Below are 23,865 nucleotides of genomic sequence, written 5' to 3'. Positions count from 1 at the left end.
TGCCTAATGCTTCCACTGCAACAGACAGGGACACTTTGGTAAACTGTGAAAGTCAAAACCTCAGCACCGTACAGACACCCAAAAGTAATCCATGAGGTTGAGACTGAAGACCCAGAAGACACACAAAGTTGCTTCTTGGATGACACCAGAGGATGCAGCTCTTCGTTTTGGAATGCTGACATCCTGGTAACTGGTCAACCAACAGGCTTTAAATTAGATTTAGGTGGCGGCGTGACAAACGTGTCTTACGAGGAACCATGGCTCCAAGGCCTTTGGACTCAAACGATGGAGCAGGGGGAGTCTGACTCTCAGTCATCGGCGTGATCCTTTCTCTCTTCTGAGCAGGGGGTGTAGCCCTAGATCTCCTCCAGATGACCGAGATGTCAAGACTGTCACTGTCATTAGGCAGCCAGAACAGCATGGTCCTGAGTTCTCAAACACTAAAGAGTATTCAGACTCTGATTTCACCTGCGATCTCTCTCCTCTTTTTGCAGAGCAAGTTTGTCCATCATCATTCCAGATCCTGGAAAGTCCCCAATGGTCAGACCAGCCTACTACACAGGAGACTACCGTAGCACCTCCGGTGGAAGTGATACCAGAAAAGGATCAACAGTCTGAGAAGTCTCTGCCTCCAACTACGTTGATGGTACAGTTGGTAACTGAACCAACTGTGCACACACAGCAACTTCTAGGCATTGTGCCAGAACCACAAGGAATGCTGGAACCTTGCAGCGGTCTCGCAACAGCAACAACAAAAAACAGAGGTGAGTATGTTACTCAATCTCCTTCTCACCACAGGAACGCTCTTCCTCAGCATCAGAGAGCTTCCTGATGACCCAAACAAGAAGAAGAACAGCACCGCCAAGCAGACGATTACCACTTTCGTTCACCCTGCAAGAAACGATCAAGAATAACAACAACCATGTACTGCAAAAGCAGCCACAGCAACCAGACGTGGTTTAACACCAAGCAATGGAAGAAACAGATGAAACCATACCCAAATGCCAGTCCAACCTCCAAGCCAACAACAAGAATCAGAACCACCATAGCCTACCACTCTCCTGTCAGAACAGCAAATGAGAATTTGGAAGGGTTATAAGGCTGTCAGACCGCCTAGACCAGGAGATGCCAGAGTGTTTCCCTCAGGCCCAAAAAATTTACCTGCAAGGGACTGGACCCCCACCATCAACCAACTCCCACCCAGCCATTGTGCAGCACCCTTGTGCTGTCTGGTTTCTACCAAAACAACATGTCCTGCTATTTCTGACCCTCCTACAATGGGCGATTCATCCTCCCCAACCCCCTCATGTACACAATGCCTAATCCTGGCCTCACTTGAACTGGCGCTACACAAAAATTTTTTCCCTCAATATGTATTTCTTTGTCGATTAAATGAGTAGACAACTGTAGTATAAGGGTGTTTGGCATAGCAAGGATAAATATGGGACTTGAGGACAGTACCACCCACCGTGTGACGTGGAAAGACACGTGACAATAGACAGAATTATATGAAAGACTCCAGTAGAATTCAACATGAAGTTAGCTCCTAGTTTGGACTATACTTTATACATATGTATATAGTCATGTGAACATATGAATTAAGAGCAGGAGTAGGCCACTCGGCCGTTCGAGCCTGCTCCACTATTCAATGAGATCATGGCTGATCTGATTGTGCCCTCAACTCCAAATTCCCATCTTCCCCCGATCACCTTTCACCCCCTTGTTAATCAAGAATATATCCACCTTTGCCTTAAAAATATTCAAAGGCTCTGCTTTGACCACATTTTGAGGAAGGGAGTTCCAAAAACTCACAACCATCAGAGAAAAAAATTCTCCTCATCTCTGTTCTAAATGGACAAATCCTTACTTTTAAACAGTGGCACCTAGTACTAGATTCTCTCACAAGAGGAAACATCCTCTCCACATTGACCCTGTCAAGGCCCCTCAGGATCTTATATCTTTCAATCGAATCGCCTCTTACTCTCCTAAACTCCAGCGGATACATGCCTAGCCTGTCCAACCTTTCCTCATAAGAAAACCACTCATTCCAGGTATTAGTCTGGTAAACCTTCTCTGAACTGCTTCCAACCCATTTACATCCTTCCTTAAATTCCTTAAATCCTATACACAGTACTCCAGGTGTGGTCTCACCAATGCCCTGTATAACTGAAGCATAACCTCCATACTTTGTATTCAATTCCACTTGCAATCAATTATTACATTCTATTAGCTTTCCTAATTACTTGCTGTACCTGCATACTAGCCTTTTGCGATTCACTTGGACCCCTAGATCCCTCTGCATCTCAATGCTCTGCAATTTCTCACCATTTAGATAATATGCTTCTTTTTTATTTTTTCTGCCAAAATGGACAATTTTACACTTTCCCACATTATACTCCATTTGCCAGGTCTTTACCCACTCATTTAACCTATCTATATCCCATTGTAGCCTCCTTGTATCCTCTTCACATCTTACTATCACTTACTAATAAACACTGCTGCTCAACCTTACAAGCCTTTGAAGCTCTTCATGAGACCTGCTGAACAAACACTTACAATAACAACCATCAACACTAAGTGGAAACCATCCTTGCTGAGAACCAATGTTTGTCTTTTCTTCCTTAACCGAAGTTTCCCACCCACGGTGGTTGACAGAGCCCTCAACTGTGTCCTCCCGCATCTCTGCCCTCACACCTTCCTCTCCCTCCCACGACCATGATAGGGTCTCCCTTGTCCTCACTTTTCACCCCACCAGCCTACGCATTCAAAGGATCATCCTCCGCTATTTCCGCCAACTCCAGCATGATGCCACCACCAAACACATCTTCCATTCACCCACCCCCGTCAGCATTCCGTAGGGATCATTCCCTCCATGACCCCCTGGTCCACTCCTCCATCACCCCCAACACCTCAATCCCTTCCCACGGCACCTTTCCATGCAATCGCAGAAGGAGCAACACCTGTCCCCTTACTTCCACCCTCCTCACTGTCCAAGGGCCCAAACACTCCTTTCAACTGAAGCAGCATTTCACTTGCACTTCCTTCAATTTAGTCTACTGCATTCGCTGCTCCCAATGTGGTCTCCTCCACATTGGAGAGACCAAACACAGACTGGGTGACCGCTTTGCAGAACACAAGCATGACCCAGACCTTCCTGCCTTGCCATTTCAATACATCATCCTGCCCTCATGTCCACATGTCCATCCTTGGCCTGCTGCAATGTTCCAGGGAAACTCAATGCAAACTGGAGGAACGGCATCTCATCTTCCGATGAGGCACTTTACAGCCTTCCGGACTTAACATTGAGTTCAACAGCTTCAGACCATGAACTCTCTCTTCCATCCTCAGCCCTTTTTGATCCCCTTTTTTCAATATTCATTTTTATTTTTAAATTTTTATTTATGCATTTATTTATTTTTTCCCACTTATTTTTATTATTATTATTTTTAAAATTTATTTCCATTTTTATTCATTGTTTTATCCCCAGCTTTTAGCCTATTTTCGATCTTTATTCCTACCACCATCCCCTCCCCCCACCCCACCCCCACTAGGGCGATCTGTCATTTGTTCATGTTGTTCTTTCCAGAGTACTTACCCTTGTCTGGCCATTATCACATTCTGCCTTCTACTCTTCGGGAAAAATTTCCCCCCCGTCGGTGGGGAGGTGCAGGGACGGGCATGGGTGGGCAGCCCTCCAATCGGGGGCACGCTGCCATTTTTAGTGGGCGGGCCAAATAAGGCCCGCCCAGCATGACGTCCGCAGGGAAGCCCTATGCGCTTCCTGTGAGGGCGGGTGGGGGGGGTTCCTAAAATCGGAAATGCATGCGTGAAGGAGCGCTCCGATCTCCCTGAGACTGAGTGCTGCCTCAGGGAGATCGGTTCACAAAGTAAAAAAGTTATTGCGGTGAAAATTTCATTCACTATCCGTGTCCCCTGATGTGACAATGTCACATGAGTTCAGACATGGACATAACGTTAATTAAAAGTGTCTCTTAATTTTTGATTCAGCAATGAAACCTCATCCCGTCCATAGATTAGGCTTCATGCTTTTTCAAGTGGCTGCCAGCGCTCCCGACCTGCCCGCCAACCTTAAGGTTGGACGGGCAGGTCCACTAATTAGCTTGTTTTTTGAATGGCCTAAATAGGCCGTTGACAGGTTGATGCGCGCCCGCATCAACTGACAATCTAAGTGACGCGGGGTGGTGTCAGGATGCACAACCGACATCATCCTACGTCATTTTATGCGTCAGCGAGCGGGCCCCGCCCTCACTCACCGACCGGAAGATGTTGGCCTTCATGTCAGCATTAGCATCTCCTTTAGCCAGCACCACCACCATTAACACCCCTTTGACCTTTTGTTTATGACATCTTTTGCAATCTCTCCTTTGCCTCCACCTATCGCTGGCCTTCTATCCAGCTTCACCTGCTCCAACCGCCTTAAACAGTATATATTTCATCGCATTTCTACTTCCCTTTAGCTCTGCAGAAGAGTCATACGGGCTCAAAACGTTAACTCTGTGTTCCTCTCCACAGATGCTGTCAGACCTGCTGAGTTTTTCCACCATTTTTTGTTTTTGTTTGTCATGATTGGCTGTATTAACTGAATGACCCCTGGTTTTCCAATAGTCTCAAAACTACAGCAACTTAACTAAATAGGTAGATTAATGGCTGACACATCTCCCTTTGAGTAGCTAATTAACACCTCAAATTATGAAGACCACCATTTTAATTTCAAATCTGCTATAAATACAACATAAATTAACAAAATTCCATTTAGGCAGTACAGTAAAACCCAAAATGCTACAGCCTGGGACCAGTAGTCTGGTCCCACCCAACACGATTGCTACTTTATAACGAGTAAAGCCAAACCTAAAGTAGAACTGGTTTGTGAGTAAAGTGCACCAAAATGACGGGCAACTGGATTAATTGGCTTGCAAGCAATTATGTCAAAGATGTATTTTATGCATATTATCTAACTGTGATGGCAAAACTGTCAACATTCGTCATTACTTCTCTGAAACTGACAAAAGCCTCTATAGTCCTCACATCTGCAGCTAAATGTAGAAATCCAGAAGTTGCTGTCAGTAATTCTGCACTTCACCACAGGGTGCGCTATTTAAGCACCCCACAGTCTGCAATCAATTAGAAATCACCGACCTTGCCCTTTTATGCTACATTATTCTGGCAATAATACCTCTGGATAAAGTTAAATGTTTTTAACAGGGTAGTAAGTTCATAATTACTGTTAAGAAGACTCAATGGCCCTGAAAAATTAATTTTATATTTATGGAATGTCAAATATTTCCATTAAGACAAAAAAATTCCACATACTTTTATCTTTTTCAAAGTTTGTTTACATTTCAGCCTCTGCCTTAAGGGACTTTCCAATCATTTATTTCACTCTCTGTAAAATTTAATTAAAAAGAAGGATAATCATTGTTTTTAATTTCCTGGTTTGCTATTTGTGAGAATTCTTCATTGTGATTGGCTGCTCACGCTGCTTGATGGCATCATTGTTATTGGACGCCTGGAGATCCCTTTGACTTGGTGCCAGTTTCAAACTAACATCAGGAAATGGAAACTCAATGGCACAGAGATCAATAATCTTTGTGGGCAATGTTCTTCGTGATCAGTGGTGAGAAACGTTGCTTTTTCACTGACCACAAAATCTGCACCATAATCATAATTACGTTACTTTATATCTCATTATGTGCTCATAGAGACAACCTGTGTGGTGTCAGAATATGCAAGTTATTTTTGTATAGATTTGTATGTCTGACATCGATATCCATTGTATTCTTACCTCTGAGGCATCACAGTGTGATTGTCTTCATGAGCGAAGTTCTCCTCACTTGGATAAGGAACAAGAAGGAAATGATACTCGCATATTTAATGCAAAGCAATTGAAAATTACACATTTTTGTAATCCTCCATTGGCTTGGTGTTTCTACTGAACAAAGAGGAGTTGCGGACATTTGTATACACCAGGGACCCAAATATGCTGGTCAGTGGAAGGTCATCTCACTGCATTGAGTGCCCATATCACTAGGGTCACATCTCAGAAAGCACATGCCCCAGATAACTGTTAAATTCACCATTGGTGGCTGAACTAAGGGAGATGTCGATGCACCTGGACATCCATCTGGGTCCCAAAAGCGCTGCTCCTAAGACTGGTGCATCATTGTGTCCTGAGCGTGTTGGGATCACAGAAGACATGACCTTCTGCAAGGTCATGAAGTCATGAGAATACTCATTGTCAAGTCATGAGAAAGTGAATAGTGACAGATTATTTCCGCTAGCTGATAAAAGAGCACAACGTTGAAAGAGTTACTAAAAGAATTTAAGAGAGGGTGGCTACAATGTGGAATTCACTGTGCAGATTGTTGTTGAAGCAGAGCTCATAAATTCTTTTAAAAGAAATTTAGATGCTTGCTTGAAGTAGAGGAATACACAAGGTAGCAGGGGGTGAGCAGGATTGCGGGATTGGACTAGGTATTTGGAAACAATAAGACTGAAACATGATGGGCTCATTTCTGTGCTCTAATATTCTATGATTCTATGGGTTGGAATTTCATCTGATTTCAGGCAGGGTAGCAGCGGAGAATATTGGAACATTTAGGAAGTGAGTCCTATTGGTGCCAAACTACCTGATCGGCACTTCATTTCCCTGGCTCTACAAGAACCGCGTTGGTGAACCCAGGTTCACAGTGGAGCTCTCTCCCCTCCTTCCCTGTTACTGCGCCTTCCTGGCAAAGTAGGTGGACGTGGCAGTAAGGTCCCCAAGATCGTCCTGTGGAGCAAGATGGCCTGCAGCCATTTCCTCCTGCTCCAATCTGATGGCTGGCGACTTCGCTGTGGAACCTTTGACCCTGATGTTTATGGGAAAATGGGAAGGGAGGAGTGGGTGGGGTAGGCGGTGTTATAGCAGCTGAAAAACAAGTAAATACAGCAATGCGGGGATCCCTGCAAATTTAATGGCACGACCTCAGTTGAATTTATTTTTCACCGTTTTCGAGAAGGCAGCAATGCCCCTTGAGAGACAGGCCGGCTGTCGGGCGGGAAGCCCACAGCTAAGAAGCAGAGAGAAAGGAAGAGAGGTCATGGTTCAGGGAAGGTCCGAGCACGGATTAGTGATGGGGGTCGGGGTGAGATTTTGGGTTGGGGTGCGGTGAGCAATCTGAGCATGTGTTAGCCAGAGATCAGAAAATTGGTTGGAGGTGGGATTGGGAGGAGTGGGATTGGACCATGGGTCAGGATGCAGGTTAGTTGGAGGGGCCGGGTGACGTACTTCTCCTTCACCTGCCCCACAAATAATGTCGAAAGAGCACTTATAAGATGGATCGGGCCCTACTCACTTCTATTCTACTGCTGGGTTTCCCAAGCCCTGAGAAACCTGGGTCACGACAGTTGAATCTGATAAGCTGTCAAAGTTTTAGGCGCTCAAACTCATTAACATATTTGCACAATGGACCTGCCTCTTGAGAGCAGGTTAGTCACCCGCCCATCAACTGTAAGTGGTGGGCGGGTGCTGGGTTTCAGATTTTTGAAATTTTAGCCTATCCCCTTCTGACAGTCTCCATCTAAAATTACCCCCTTGGTCTGTGCTGAAGTTATAAAGGCTGCAGCTGCTCAGTTTTGTGGGCATTTCTGCTCCTTTAATGCCATTCCCACATCTTGTGGCATTGTACAGTGGTTCATCTATAGTCTTGTGAGCCTCAGGACTGCTGGAAGGGCCCCTCTTGATAGTGGGAATTACATGTGGGATATTACCCCTGACCCAAGGAGTCAGCGGGACAGGTACAAGTGTGGCCCCCTTCACTTCACCAACCCTTTGTGGAAAATACAACCTTACATCATAGAATCACAGAAGGAGACAATTCTGTGCACCAAGTCTGAGTCGGCTCTTATGTAGAGCAATCCAGTCAGTCCCATTCCCGGCTCTTTCCCCAAATCCCTGCACTTTATTCCTCCTTCAAGCATTTATCCAATTCTCAATATCTAAAATCTATATTAAACATCCGTATGCCTTCTAGGATCCTGAGGGAGATGCAAACTTTGCTAATCCTCACCTTCATCTGTTTATAGGACATTAATGTACTACAGAGTACCTGCAAAATGTTTTAAAACCATTGTTACGGATGTTGAGTTACATGATTAGAAAAGACCATAAGACCATAAAACGTGGAAGCAGAGCTAGGCTATTCGGCCCATCGAGTCTGCTCTGCCATTCAATGAGTTCATGGCAGATCTGATAATCCTCAACTCCATTTTTGTGCCTTTTCCCCATAACCCTTGATTCCCTTACTGATTAAAAATCTGTCCATCTCAGCCTTGAATATATTTAACGACCCAGCCCCTACAGCCCTCTGCGGGAAAGAATTCCATAGATTCACTACCCTCTGAGAGAAGAAATTCCTCCTCTGTTTTAAATGGGCACCCCCTTATTCTGAGATTATGCCCTCTGGTCCTAGACTCTTGACAATTGGGGGCTCTTGCCAGGATAAATTATATTTCTAATTCCTTGATTGGTTAGGAATTGGTGAATTTTAGGTTTACGAGTATGAGAAGCAATGTGAGATCAAAAGGCAGCTGTAAGCCTCGAACTGTCGCCACGGGAACCAAAGTGAAAAGAACCTCATTTTGAATTCGTAATTTGTCTTGTATCTGGTTAAGTCTATGGGTTGTGGTTGCCTTAATGGAGATTAGTTTGGGGATTTGTTAAAAGTTATGATAATAGTATTTTGTAGCCATGTGTATATATATTTTACCCTGTGTAAATTAATAAAATGTTTCATTTCGTTTAATATAAAACCTCAAGAACTGGTGCTCTGATTCCTGAAATTAGAGTCGCATCTCAAATATAAAATGTAAAATTATAGGTTTTGACAGTTATTTAAAGTTTCCCTCTGGGATTTTTAAATAACACAGCCTGTACCAACTGCATCGGTCATAACAATTGGTTACGTTGATCTCGCAATCACATTGATCTCACAAGGAGAAATAACCTCTCAGCACCTACCCTGTCAAGCCCCCTAAGAATCTTATATGTTTCAATCAGGTCGCCTCTCATTCTTCTAAATTCCAATCAGTACAGGCCCAACCTACTCAACCTCTCCTCGTAAGAAAATCCCTCCAAACCCAGGGTCAACCTAGTGAACCTTCTCTGGACTGCCTCCAATGTCAGTGTATCTTTCCTTAGATAAGGGGACCAAAATTGTTCACAGTATTCTAGGTGTGGTCTAACTAGTGCCTTGTATAGTTTTAGCAAGATTTCCCTATTTTTATACTCTATTCCCTTTGAAATAAAGGCCAACATTCCATTTGCCTTCCCTATTACCTGCTGAACTTCTATGTTAGCTTTTTGGGATTCATACACAAGGACTCCCAAATCCCTCTGTGCTGCAGCTTTCTGCAGTCTTTCTGCACTTAAATAATATTCAGCTCCTCTATTCTTCCTGCCAAAGTGCCTAACCTCACATTTTCGCACATTATTTTCCATCTGCCAAGTTATTTGCCCACTCACTTAGCCTGTCCATATCCCTCTGTAGGCTCCTTGGCCAGAATTTTTCCCTTATTGGGCGGGCTCGCCGAGAGCGGGCAGGGGCAGTCGGGAGGCCAGCCGCCACCTGCGATCAGCTCCGTGCCGCGATTTTACGGCCCGCCCAGTGTAAGACATGACAGCAGCAACAGCGAGAAGGGGCGGGCGGGAGCGGGAGCTCAATGTCCACCGGGTCTAATGGCGACCGAGCGGCCGATTCAAAAGTGGCTGCAGCAACCATTCGAAGGCTGCCAGTGAAGAACTTGCACCTCGTGATGGAGATTGTAACGGGTGAACACGGCAGGCAGGAGGGCAGGGCGGCGAGGCTGTCGGCCCCACGTTTTTCTGATGAATGTCTCACTGCCCTCCTGGAGGAGGTGGCAGCACGGAGAGAGATCCTTGTCCCAAGAGACGGGAGGAGGAGGCCCCTCCACGTCACCAAAAAGGCCTGGGATGAGGTGGCATCCAGGGTGAGTTCCCATGATGTGGTGAAACGCACATGGGTGCAGTGCTGTAAGCGCTACAATGATCTCCTGCGATCAGGAAGGGTGGGTACCATGTTGGCATGGATCATTTAGCACAGCAGTTAGGAGCTGCCCACCCCTTGGACCTCAGAGGTCTTAGAGTGTGAGTGGCAAATGTCAATGAGCAGCATCTGGGCAAGGGGAGTGAGCCCTGGCTGCATGGAATGAGCGTCTTGCAGCTCCAGGGTCACGAATCGGCTGAGCTCTGCGAGGTGTTCCTCAGGTGGGGTTGGCCAGGCTGCAATGGCGCTGCAGGTACAGGGTGTACTAATCAATGCTGCTCTGTCCTTTCAGGAGAAAACATCCCATAACAATGCCGAGAGGTTACGGACTGGCGGTGGACCGCCCCACCTACTCATCCTAACTTGATATGAGCAGGAGGCCCATGAGGGTGTGCAGTGATGTCAGGACACACCCCCGATGTCATCAAGCATCAAATTACACTCGGGCATGTCGGGCACGCGCCCACACGCCAAACGTAAAATTCTAGCCCTTGTGTCGTCCTCACCACTTGCCTTCCCACCTATTTGTGTGTCATCTGCAAACTTGACGATAGTACATTCAAATCCTTCATCTATGTCATTAATGTATATTGTAAATAACTGAGGCCCCAGCTTTGATCCATGCTAATATACTACCCCGAACACCATGGGCTCTTATTGAGTAGCCTTATGTGCAATACCTTACCAAACGCCTTTTGGGAGTGGCATGATTGTTTTTCATGATGGGAGAGAGCTCTTACCCAGTCCTGGCTCTTGTGATGTCAACACTCACCAACTTCATTGGCTGATTGCTGGTGCTTTTCCAAACATTCATCCAAGGAAGGACTCAGAATGAAAGCTTCAACTTCATCCTCCTACAACATACATCTTCAGGGTCTAGGGGTTGATGTACCACCACACTCATGATATGCTGTCTTATAAGGCAGATAAGGGACCTGGCATGGGAGATATGTCTCTGGGTTATTCCAGCTTCTACTCTTGATATTTGGATGAGATCATTGCCTGGCCACATTGAACCAGGCATACAGAATCAGACATCTTGATTGCTAAGCCCTGTGAAAACACATAACCAGAATGGTTTTCCCTTTGTTAAAGCACACACAGCCAAAGTTGACGATAGACGTCTGACACCTAGGATTTATTGCTTAACAATATCCCCAAGTGAATTCATGTTGATGATGGCTGAGCTTTGAATGAATCATTTGGTAATGTAATATATCACCCCAGAGGCTGTAAAATGAAAGGGAGGAAGATATGCTTCAGTCGTATAGAGCCTTGGTCAGACCCCGTCTGGAAACTGTTCAATTTTGGGCACCGCATCACTGGAAGAATATACTGGCATTGGAGGGAATGCAACGGAGATTCACCAGAATGATTCCAAGGTTAGAGGAGTAAATTATAAGGACAGGTTGCATAAACTTGACTTGAATTTCCTTGAGTATAAAAGACTGAAAGGTGATCTAATAAAAGTGTCTAAAATATTAAAAGGATTTGATTGAATAGATACAGAGAAATTGTTTCCTCTGATGGGGAAACTGAGAATGTGGGAATGTAATTTTAAAATTAGAGCTAGGTAGGTTATTTACGAGGGAAATCAGGAAGTAGCTTGAGGAACTGAATGGCCTACCCATGATCTTATGTCATATGGACAAATAGCATTTGACTCACCACTGACCAATTTACTAAAAACTCAGCTGCTACACATGTAGTGAATGTTGCTTTATTCTAGAATTAGGCAGCACTCCAAACTCAAATAATAGTTTGTGGTTTGAAGATTAGTTGACAGCAGGTATGATAACTAAAGAGTAGGGTTTTGTTTTTAAAAAACCTGACAAATGGAAACAACGTCATGAAGCCTAAACTTCCTTCTGATTAAAAACTGCTGAAAACATGTGGAAATAATCATGGCACTAGAAAGCTTTTGCGAGAAAAACAAAACAAAACCTATGATAGGAAAATATTTAATGGCGTAAAAGCATTCTGGATGTGCTGAATTGCCAGATAACATGAAAGAAAGTAAGAAAGAAAGACTTGCATTAATATAGAGCGTTTCACGATCACAGATGTCTCAAAGCGCTTTATAGTAAATGAAGCACTTTTGAAGTGGAGTCATTGTTGTTAATGTAGGAAACACAGCAGCCAATATGCATATAGCAAACTCCCACACGCAGCAATGTGATAATCACCAGATAATTTGCTTTTTGTGATGTTGATTGAGAGATAAACGTTGGCAAAACACCGAGGATAATTCAAATAAAAACAGAAAATGCTGGAAATACTCAGCCGATCAGGCAGCATCTGTGGGGAGAAACAGGGTTAACGGTTGGGATTTTGTTCCTGCGATGGGGGTCCCTTCCACCAGTTGGAAAGCCAGTGGGAGCCCCACACCACTTCCGTGGGGGAGGCCTGACATGATTCAAGTGCCACCAAGCACTTAACTGGCCAGTGTCTGGCCTCCCACAGGAGCTAGGACTCCAGGGGTGGGAATCCTGTCTCCCCTCAAGAGCTGCCAGCCAATTAGAGGCTGGCAGCTCTCCATTGTCGACAGCGCCACCGGGAGCAGTGGCTGCTAATGGTAATGCTCCCAGGCCCAACTCGAGGATGTCGAGTTCTGCCGAAGGGCCATGAAGGCTCGAAACGTTAACTGATTTCTTCTCCGCCGATGCTGCCAGACCTGCTGAGTTTTTCCAGGTAATTCTGTTTTTGTTTTGTTTGAGGATGTCTGCTGGATCCCAGGACACTGGAGAATGGAACAGGATGGAGGTTGCGTGGAAGGTGTTGCTGAAGTGGTGGGGATGGGGGGTGTGGGGGGCAGGCGGATCGGCAGCAAGGGAAGGGAGTGCCTTCCAGCGGCCCCCTTCTTCCTAATGCCAGGTCCCTCAATCAGGTACAGAGTGCCTGACAACAAGGGATACTCTCGACAAGGCTTCAGGCAAACCCAACAGGTTTGGGTGGCCTTCAGTAGGCATCAGAGAGTGTGAAGTCCCATTTAACTCCTTAGCTGACACTGAATTCCGGGCTCAGGGATAATTGATGTCAAGTGACTCATTAACGAACCTAACTGACATCCTGCCACTGAGGACAATTTGCCAGGGGAGGCAATGGCGTAGTGGTATTGTCCCTAGACAAATAATCCAGAGACCCAGGGTAATGTTCTGGGGGCCTGTGTTCAAATCCTGCCACAACAGATGGTGGAATTTGAATTCAATAAAAATCTGGAAATAAAAAGTCTAATGATGACCATGAAACCATTGCCAATTGTTGTAAAAACCCATTTGGTTCACTAATGTCCTTTAGGGAAGGAAATTTATTATCCATGTCTGGCCTACATGTGACTCCAGACCCACAGCAATGTGGTTGACTCTTATCTGCCCACTGAACAAGGGCAATTAGGGATGGGTAATAAATACCTAGCCAGCGATGCCCACATCCCATGAATGAATAAAAAAAAAACCTACCCCAGGAAACCTTTCATTTGATGTTGTACCAGGAATAACTCGGCTCTGCTATATTTAAATTAGTGCTATGGATTCTTTTATCTCCACCTGAAAAGGCAGATGGGGCATTGGTTTAACATCTCATCAGAAAGATGGCACCTCCAGCAATACAATACTCCCTCAATACTGCACTGGAGTGTTAGCCTTGATTTTTCAGTTCAAGCCCTGATGTAGGAATTGAACTTGGAACCACGTGACAGACTTTAACCAATGAAGCCATGGCTAAATATAACTGCCTTTCCTTTGTCCTATCTCCCTGTGTTTGGAAACACTGGAGGTATTGTGTTACTTGCTTTCTTGCAAACTGGCCAATCACATACACGGGACTGGTAAACAATAATGTAGGTTCTTTTATTTAAAGACTAGAACCAATATATACATAGCTACAGGAGAGCTCAGCAAACACATCTAACTTCAGGATTCAACAAACACATACACACAAAAACAAAGCCAACAGGCAGTGATTCATGCTGCCTTATATCCTGCTTCAGCAATGATATGTGGGCACAATTTGCATATTCTCTTAAAGCTATATCACAACAGTAGGCTGTACCTTAAGGTAACTGGGTAGCTTTAGAGATATAAAGGCAAAATACTGCGGATGCTGGAGATCTGAAACGAAAGCAAAAAATGCTGGAAAAACTTAGCTGGTCTGACAGCATCTGTGGAGAGAGAGACAGAGATAACGTTTCGAGTCCGTATGACTCTTCTACTGATCTGTAGAAGAGTCGTATGGGCTTGAAACGTTATCTCTGTCTCTCTCTCCACAGATGCTGTCAGGCCTGCTGAGCTTTTCCTGCATTTTTTGTTTTCATTTCAGCTTTAGAGACATGTTCAACCAATGGGAGAAGAAAGGACCATTGGTTACATGGCTTACCATTTACTCAAACTGAAGCATACTGCGCACAGCCTTGGAATCCTGTTTGACCTTGAACTGAGTTTTAAACCCCATATTCTCTCAATTACCAGGACTGCCTATTTTCATCTGCCTCCACATCTAAATCATTGGCTCTCCTGCCGAAATCCATATACATGCTTTCATTATTTCATTGCCCTCCCACATGATCTTCCATGATGGTGGGAGGTTGGTCAAGTTTCCATGTGATTTCTGGCCGAATATTCTAATCTCAATCGGAGTAATTTTACCCATAAGCTCCATTCCCTTGAGTTTCTTATTCTTGTTTCTATCATTATAACACATTGATTTGCATTTTGTTGCAGGCTGCCACGATTGCCAATATTAATTATTCATGCAGTTATGACAATTGTCTCTGTACAGATTCTCTGTCCTTAGATGTCACAAAAAGTATGCTAAAGAGAGGGCATCTCATATCATTTCTTGATTAATAATGGTGCAGTTTTAGTACACACTGGTATAAGCACAGAGATTTGCATATTGAGTTTGAGTTTTGAATGTGGGTTATATGTAATTAGTGCTGTATGTACAGATACAAACTGGAACATTTACTCTGACACAAATGTAGTGCAAGCCAGCATTAAAATAATAGATGATTTAGACAGAAATACTCCTAGTTTGTAAGAAGTGCATTTATAACTTCAAATTGTCTTTTATTCTCTGTGTAATATTTTCTACTATTCATTGTCATGGAACTGACAAAACATGAAATTTGTTTATGAACAGGGACATGCTGCAAAGGGAAGTCTCTGATCTCACAAATCACATCAAGTGAAGGATAAAACAAAATAAGATAAACACATAATGTTTAGGACAATAAGAACTCACTTCTCTTTTATATTAGTCTAAAGACTTCCAAAAGACAATGGTGTTAAAAAAATAGAATTCATTTTATAAGTCAATTTCCTTATCTGCTTCCTTCATACTCCTTGGAATTGCACGTTACAACAGGAACAGCAATGCTGCAATAAAACATTTTGCCACAGGCTGTAATTGCTGTTGGACATTCAGTTTACAAACACTGAGAGACACATTGAATGTCTTATCTAAGCAAATGCAGTGTGCGCTATGAGACAACACTATGTACAGCATCTGACCAGTGAAGTATAATGTAAATTTTAACCATCTGTAGTTCTTTGAAAGGAGAAAGCAATTACAAAATGCGTAGGGGTGGTTAAGGCCATAAAGATTTGTTGAACAAAATTAATCCAGGGTTATGATTTGATGCAAAATGAGCTCGGATCTAACCCTCCAGCTTAAGAAGGGGATTTTGCCATGGTTATTATATCATTTGGCAGATTTCCTGACTGCTCACAGTCAACATATCTTATTTTGTATCAAATTACATATCGTGTTTGGCACGTGTACCAGCTCTGCTCTAATTCAGGGAAAGTGAAACACAATAAGAGAATTATAATTTGTAAACTGTTTAAATATTGCACTACCATTTTTGTTTACCATTTTGTGAGAAAATGCTACAAAGAAAATTAGATTTCTTTTTGAAAGCTCCAAAACCTTATCTTTGACTTTATGATAATCGTTTACCTTAACTATTAAAGGAGCTGACTATAACAGAAAGATGCAATAGACTATGTGAATAATGCAAAGGCGTAACTGAGTAATGTTAAGCTGTCAGTAAGTACTTGTTCTTGCTATATACAGCCCCAATGTCAGTGTGACTTACACAACTATTGGGACCATATAAGGTATCTCAGCAGACACTGCCTGGCCCACCAGATCAGCCGTGGCCCAAAGAAGCCAAAATGCAAATCAGAGGCAATATCATCCCAGTCACTGAATACAATATCCAGTTCCAAAGCCATAGCAAATAATTTTTTTAAAATCATTTTACGGAATGTGGACGTTGCTGGCTAGGCCAACATTTATTGCCCTACCCTAATTGCCCTTGAGAAGGTGGTGGTGAGCTGCCTTCTTGAACTGCTGCATTCCACGTGGTGTAGGTAGACCCACAGTGCAGTTAGAAAGGGAGTTGTAGGATTTTGACTCAGCGACAGTGATGGAACAACGATATATTTCCAAGTCAGGATGGTGAATGGCTTGGATAGGAACTTCCAGGTGGTGGTATTCCCATGTATCTGCTGCCCTTGTCTTTCTAGATGGTAGTGGTCATTGGTTTGGAAGGTGCTGCCTAAGGAGCCTTGGTGAGTTTTGGCAGTGCATCTTGTACTCACTGCTGTCACTGTTCGTCATTGGTGGAGCGAGTGTATGTTTGTGGATGGGGTGCCAATCAAGCGAGCTGCTTTGTCCTGGATAGTGACAAGCTTCTTGAGTGATGTGGGAGCTGCACTCATCCAGGCAAGGGGAGAGTATTCCATCACACGCCTGACTTGTGCCTTTTAGATGGTGGACAGGCTTGGGGAGTCAGGAGGTGAGTTACTTGCCACAGGATTCCTAGTCTCTGACCTGCTCTTGTAGCCGCAGTATTTATATGGCTAGTCCAGTTCAGTTTCTGTTCAATGATAACCCCCGCAGGCTGTTGATAGTGGGGGATTCAGCGATAGTAATGCTATTGATTGTCAACAGGCGACGGTTAGATTCTCTCCTGTTGGAGATGGTCATTGTTCGGCACTTGTGCGGCACAAATGTTATTTGCCACTTGTCAGCCCAAGCCTGGATATTGTCCAGGTCCTGCTGCATTTGGACATGAACTGCTTCTGTATCCGAGGAGTCATGAATGGTGCTAAACATTGTGAAATCATCAGCGAGCATCCCCACTTCTGACCTTATGCTGAAAGGAAGATCATTGATGAAGCAGCTGAAGACGTTTGGGCCTAGGACACTACCCTGAGGAACTCCTGCAGTGATGTCCTGGAACTGCGATGACTTCCAACAACCACAACTATTTTCCTTTGTGTTAGGTATGACTCCAACTCGTGGAGAGTTTTCCCCCTGATTCCCATTGGCTCCAGTTTTGCTAGGGCTCCTTAATGCCACACTTGATCAAAAGCTGCCTTGATGTCAAGGGCAGTCACTCTCACCTCACTTCAGGAGTTCAGCTCTTTTGTCCATGTTTGAAACAAGGCTGCAATGAAGTCAGGATCTGAGTGATCCTGGCAGAACCCAAACTGAGCATCACTGAGCAGGTTATTGCTAAGCAAGTGCTGCTTGATAGCACTGTTAGTGGCCCCTTCCATCACTTTACTGATGATCGAGAGTAGAATAATGGGGTGTAATTGGCCAGGTTGGATTTGTCCTGCTTTTTGACGACAGATATATCTGAGGAATTTTACAAGTTGCCAATTGGATGCCAGTATTGTAGCTGTACTGGAACAGCTTGGCTAGGGGCGCGGCAAGTTCTGGAGCACAAGTCAGCAGTCCTATTGCTGGAATATTGTCAGGGCCCATAGCCTTTGCAGTATCCAGTGCCTTCAGCCGTTTCTTGTTATTACATGGAGTGAATCGAATTGGCTGAAGACTGGCACATGTGATGCTGGGGACCTCAGGAGGAGGCTGAGATGGATCATCCACTCGGCACTTCTGGCTGACAATTGCTGCAAATGCTTCAGCCTTATCTTTGGCACTGATGTGCTGGGCTCCTCCATCATTGAGGATGGGGATATTTGTGGAGGCTCCTCCTCCAGTGAGTTGTTTAATTGTCCACCATCATTCACAACTTGATGTGGCATGACTGTAGAGCTTAGATCTGATCCACTGGTTGTGGGATCACTTAGCTCTGTCTATCACAAGCTGCTTATGCTGTTTGGCCTGTGTTATAGCTTCACCAGGTTGACGCTACATTTTTAGGTATGCTAGGTGCTCCTCTTGGCATGCCCTCCTGCACTCTTCACTGAACCAGGGTTGATCCCCTGGCTTGATGGTAACGGTAGAGTGGGGGATATGCCGGACTATGAGGTTTCACATTGTGGTTGAGTACAATCCTGCTGCTGCTGATGGCTCACAGCGCCTCATGGCCAGATGCTCCGTCTTGAGTTGCTATATCTGTTCAAAATCTATCCCATTTAGCATGGTGATACTGCCACACAACACAACTGAGGATATTCTCAATGTGAAGACGGGACTTCATCATGGACAGATGCATCCGTGGCTTGCAGATTGGTGAGGATGGGGTCAAGTATGTTTTTCCTCTTGTTGGTTTCCTCACCCCCTGTTGCAGACTCAGCCTAGCAGCTATGTCCCTTAAGACTTGGCCAGCATGGTCACTAGTGATGCTACCGAGCCACTGTTGATGATGGACATTGATGCTTCCCACCCAGAGTACATTCTGTGCCCTTGTCACCGTCAGTGCTTCCTCGAAGCGGTGTTCAACATGGAAGACAGCTGATTCAGCAGCTGGGGGGTACAGTACATGGTAATCAGCAGGAGGTTTCCTTGCCCATGTTTGACCTGATGCCATGATACTTCATGGGATCCAGTGTCAATGTTGAGGACTCCCAGGGCAACTCCTGTATACCACTGTGCTGCCACCTCTGCTGGGCCTGTCCTGCCGGTGGGACAGGACATACCCAGGGATAGTGATGGTGGTGTCTGGTACATAATTTGTAAAGCATGATTCCGTGAGTATGACTATGTCAGGCTGTTGCTTGATTAGTATGTGAGACAGCTGTCCCAGTTTTGGCACTAGACCCCAGATGTTAGTAAGGAGGACTTTACAGGGTCGTCAGGACTGGGATTGTTGTTATTGTTTCTAGTGCCTAAGTTGATGCCGAGTGGCCATCCGGTTCCATTCCTTATAGATTTCATAGCGAACAATACAACAGAGTGGCTTGCTAGGCTATTTCGGAGGGCATTTAAGAGTCAGCCACATTGCTGTGGGCCTGGAGTCACATGTAGGCCAGGCCAGGTAAGGACAGTAGATTTCCTTCCCTAAAGGACATTAGTGTACCAGACTTGTTACAGCTGCTGGCCAACTCTTCAACAGAGGGGGTGAGCATTCCTATCCTACCCCCTCCCCCCCCATCCCCCACCATTAAATCCAGCTCCAGATCTTAGGGTTTAGGCAGTTGAAGGCACAATCATCAATTATTAGAAGTGGGATGCTTCAGAGTCCAGAATTAGATGTGAACAGATATCTTGGGGAGTTTGGAAAGATTACAGAGGTAAGGAAGGGCAAGGCTCTGGAGGGGTTTGAAAACAAGGATGAGAATGTTAAAATTGAGGAGTTGCTTGACTTTGTGCCAATGTGGATTAGCACACGGGTGATGGGCGAATGGGGCTTGGTGCGATTTAAGACATGGGCATAGAGTTTATGATGACCTCAAATTTATGATGGGTAGTCAGGAGTACATTGGAATAGTCTAGTCAGAGGCAACTAAAGCATGAATGAGAGTTTCAGTGGCAGGTGAGCTGCAACAGTGGCAGAATCGGAGATGTTACGGAGATAGACAGTCTTTCTAAAAATATGGATATGTTGTTAGAATCCCATCTTGGATGAGACATCGGACCAAAAACAGTCTGTTTCAGCCTCAGATTGTTGGCAGTGGAGAGATGGAGTCAGGGAACAGAGTTTGTTGCAGGACTGAAGACAATAGCTTCAACCTTCCCAATATTTAGCTGGAGGAAATTGCTGTTCACCCAGTATTGGATGTCAGGCAAGCAGTCAGATAACTTCGAGAGAGTGGAGAAGTCGATAGAGGTGGTCATGAGTTAGAGCTAGGTATTAACAGTGTACATGTGTAAACTTGTGTGTTTTCAGATGATGCCCCTGAGGTACAGCATGTAGAAGAGAAATTTGGTGGAGTGGGAACCTAGGATAGATCCTTGTGGGGGAAGGTGGTGGTGGCAGGCAGGGGTAACAGTGCAGGGGCAGGAAGAGAAGCCATTGCAAATCAAACCATTGTGACCTCTGCCACCTCAAAGGACAAGAGCACAAGGTAGCAGGTGCATGGGACCACCATCACCACCTGCAAGTTCCCCTCCAAGCCCCACACCATCCTGACTTGGAAATACATCACCGTTCCTTCACTGTCACTGGGTCAAAATCCTGGAACTCCCTTCCTAATAACACTGCGGCCGTACCTACACCACATGGACTGCAGCGGTTCAAGGCAGCTCACCACCACCTTCTCAAGGGCAATTAGGGATGGGCAATAAATGCTGGCCTAGCCAGGGATGTCCACATCCCATGAAAGAATTTTAAAAAAGTGATTCTCTGGCTACAGTTAGATAAATAAGAATGAAACCAGGCAAGTGCAGTCCCACCCAGCTGGACAACAATGGAGAGGCATTGGAGGAGAATGGTGTGGTCACCCATGTTAAAGGCTGCAGACAAGTCAAGGACAAGGGGGGATAGTTCACCTTCTCGCGGTCACATAGGATATCATTTGTGACTTTGATGCCAGCCATTTCAGTACTGTGTCGGGGAGAAAACCTGATTACAAGGGGCAGAACTTTTCGTCCCATGAGTGGTTGAGCACCCAACCCAAACTGGAGTGAAATAGTGCGTGATGACGTCAGGCGTGCATCCCGACATCAACGCGCACTCTCGCAATCTTTCGGTCGGCTGGTGCGCGTGGAAGGCGGCAGAACATCCGCTGCCTTCAGCGAGCTTTCCCTGAGCGCAACACCACACAAGCGCTGACTCCCGCGCTCGCGCTCCTCCCGGCCCCACCCCAGCAGCGCTGAGCGTTTCAGCGCATGTTTCACGCTGGCCGTTAATTGGCAAGCCAGCATAAAATCGCGGCCAGGGTCTAATCGCAGGCGGCGGACCATTGTGCAGCCGCTCCCCGGCTCGCCCGTCGAAGGGAAAATCTTTCCCAAGGATTCAAACATGGCGTTCTGGGAAAGATGGGAATGGATTTAGGAGGCAACATTACATTGAAGGACTTTTTAGAGGACCAGGTGGTTGGAGATGGTACAGTAGTTTGTAAGGATTGAGGGTCAAGGGTTGGTTTTTTGAGGGGAGGGATGATGACAGTAGAATTGAAAGTCAGGGACAGTACCTGAGAGGGGAGAACCATTAACAATTTTGGCTAGCTTGGAGCCAAGGGGGGAAGTCAGGTGGCCAGTAATTTAGTGGGAATAGGGTTGAATGAGCAACTCAGAGCAGAGTCAATCCTCAGTGGCTTAAAGTGCTGAGCTGTAGTGCAGTAGCTCAGGGACAGACAGCTCCCTCCATTACAGATGTACAACAACATCCTACATTTATATAGCACACCTAACGTAGTAAAACATCCCAAGGTGCTTAATAGGAGCAATGTCAGAAAAACGTTTTGGGACATTTCTTTTTGGAAGAGAAATCAGGAAAGATGCCCAAAAGCCTGGTCAAAGAGCTAGGTTTTTAGGAACATCTGGAAAAAAGATAGAGAAGTGAGGAGGCTTAGGGAGGAATTCCAGGGCTTAGTGCCAAGGCAGCTGAAATAAATAATAATAGATAAATAGCAACAAATATATATTAAAAAAAGGAATTCACAGGAGGCCAGAACTGAAGAAGTGCAGAGATCTCGACAGCTTGTGGGGCTGGAGGAATCCTGTACAAATTGAGAGCAGAGAGACTGTGGAGGGAGTTAGAAACAAAGATGAGAATTTTAGAATTGAAATGTTGTTGGATGGAGAGCCAGTGAACGTCAGCAAGCACAAAGGTGATAGAGTCTGAGATTTGGAGTGAGTTAAGATACAGGCAGCAAATATTTGAATGAGCACAAGTTTGTACAGGATGGAATTCAAATATTGAAAACTCTGTCTGGCTGCAGCCTACCTGAGAGTGAACAGCATAACAGTGGAAAAAAAATAGCAATGTGGCCCATCTTCTTTCCATTTCGTCTCATCTGAAAATATTTTTGCAATGTTTGAAAATTAATCATTCAACGTCCTTGGGGGTTTACCATTCCCGAGCGAAAATAACAATCGGGGCCCTATTTACATCATAGAACCCCAATTTCCGCATTAAAAGAGATCTATCACTTCAAACAGGAATGACATGCACTTTGGACACTCGGCGGTAGGCTTCTTTCGTAAGGCTGTGAACATCAACCTCAAACCATCTTTAACATAACTGTAATGCCATTGCTCCAAATATGCAAAATGTGAAGCCGATGGTAGTGAAGGTGTACTTCCCTATGAGTCTTTGGGTCTGCCCTCAGAAGGTTCTTTTACACTGGAGCTTACTTAGTTTGGCCTATAAAAGAGAGGTATCTATTGTCACACCCATGATATTCACACTGCTAAAATGTGCTCCCTTATCACATAGTAGAATTGTCTACCCACAAAGTACTGAATGTTCAATTCTGCCACTGTGTGATAGTATACATGCCTGCCTGCCCTGAGATACTACATTATAGCTCAGCATTTTACCCATCTGAGCATTGGCTGCATTCTGAGCTGTACATATTTGGGCTAAAGATTGGTCTGCATCCATTTTTGGGCATCAGGTTGCAGTCTGCAATCCACTCATTCCCATCGAGGAAAGCAGCCCAGTACAACCCTCACTGCTGGCTAGCTGCACACTCACCAGTGGCCTAATAGCTTGCAAGGCTAACACCTGTTGCAGCTAGCCTTCAGCTCTTAAAGACAGTTTGCCCCTCTTTAAAAGAAAACTGCACTGAATCATTGGAGGCTGCTACTCATGAACAGTATTGCTACAATTCTACGGAAGGGAAAGGAAACATCAGAGCAGAGAGAAGGCTCCAAGGTTTGCCTTTGTGGTACTGAAGGCATTAGCCATGGACGAGGACAGAAGGAGAGCCATGTTTCTCAGGGGTGCTAGAAATGCCCTCAAGACAATCCTTCTAAAGGGAACGGGAGAAGTGGCAAAGGACACCAATGCCCAGAATCTGGCTCCTTGGACCTGGCAGTGGTGCCAGAAGATGATTAGTGACCTCACACAGGCAGTCATGGTCAGTGAATACATGTTCACATGTCATCTCAGTCCCACCAAGCCACCACCAGGCTCTCGTGCTGCTCAATCCATCAAAACCCCATCGCTCACCCAGCAGCACTGCCTAGCACTCAGAACTTATGACTAACATTCACATATCTCATGTCATAGCGTCATGAAAATATAATAATTTTCATAATATTATCGTGATTTATTGCAAAAGTGGGTTAATAGTGGGATTTGGATTAGTTTCCTTGTATGTATATGTGTAGGGGGGATTTAATTAAATTGGAGACAGCTGGTTTTTGAGTCATCAAAAAGGAAGCTAGGTTAGAAATGCTAAATACGTAAACATGGCTGAAGTTTTAGAATGTGAGGTATGTTGATAAATTAGGTTAGTCTGAATTTCAAAGAGATGATAAGGTGTTACACCTAGCCAGAAGAAGCTAAGCCAAACAATGTGTTTATTTTTCCCAAAGGCTACTAATAAAATTAGTACCAGGAAAGATTTATATTATGAGAAAAGTAAAGTTGCAAAAACATATGGGAACATTCAGGCCATTCAGCCCGTCATGTATGCTCCAGCTCTCTGCA

Source organism: Cetorhinus maximus, chromosome 3 (genome assembly GCF_964194155.1).
Source record: "Cetorhinus maximus chromosome 3, sCetMax3.hap1.1, whole genome shotgun sequence".
NCBI classification, from domain to species: domain Eukaryota; kingdom Metazoa; phylum Chordata; class Chondrichthyes; order Lamniformes; family Cetorhinidae; genus Cetorhinus; species Cetorhinus maximus.
This window is presented reverse-complemented; position numbering follows the sequence as displayed.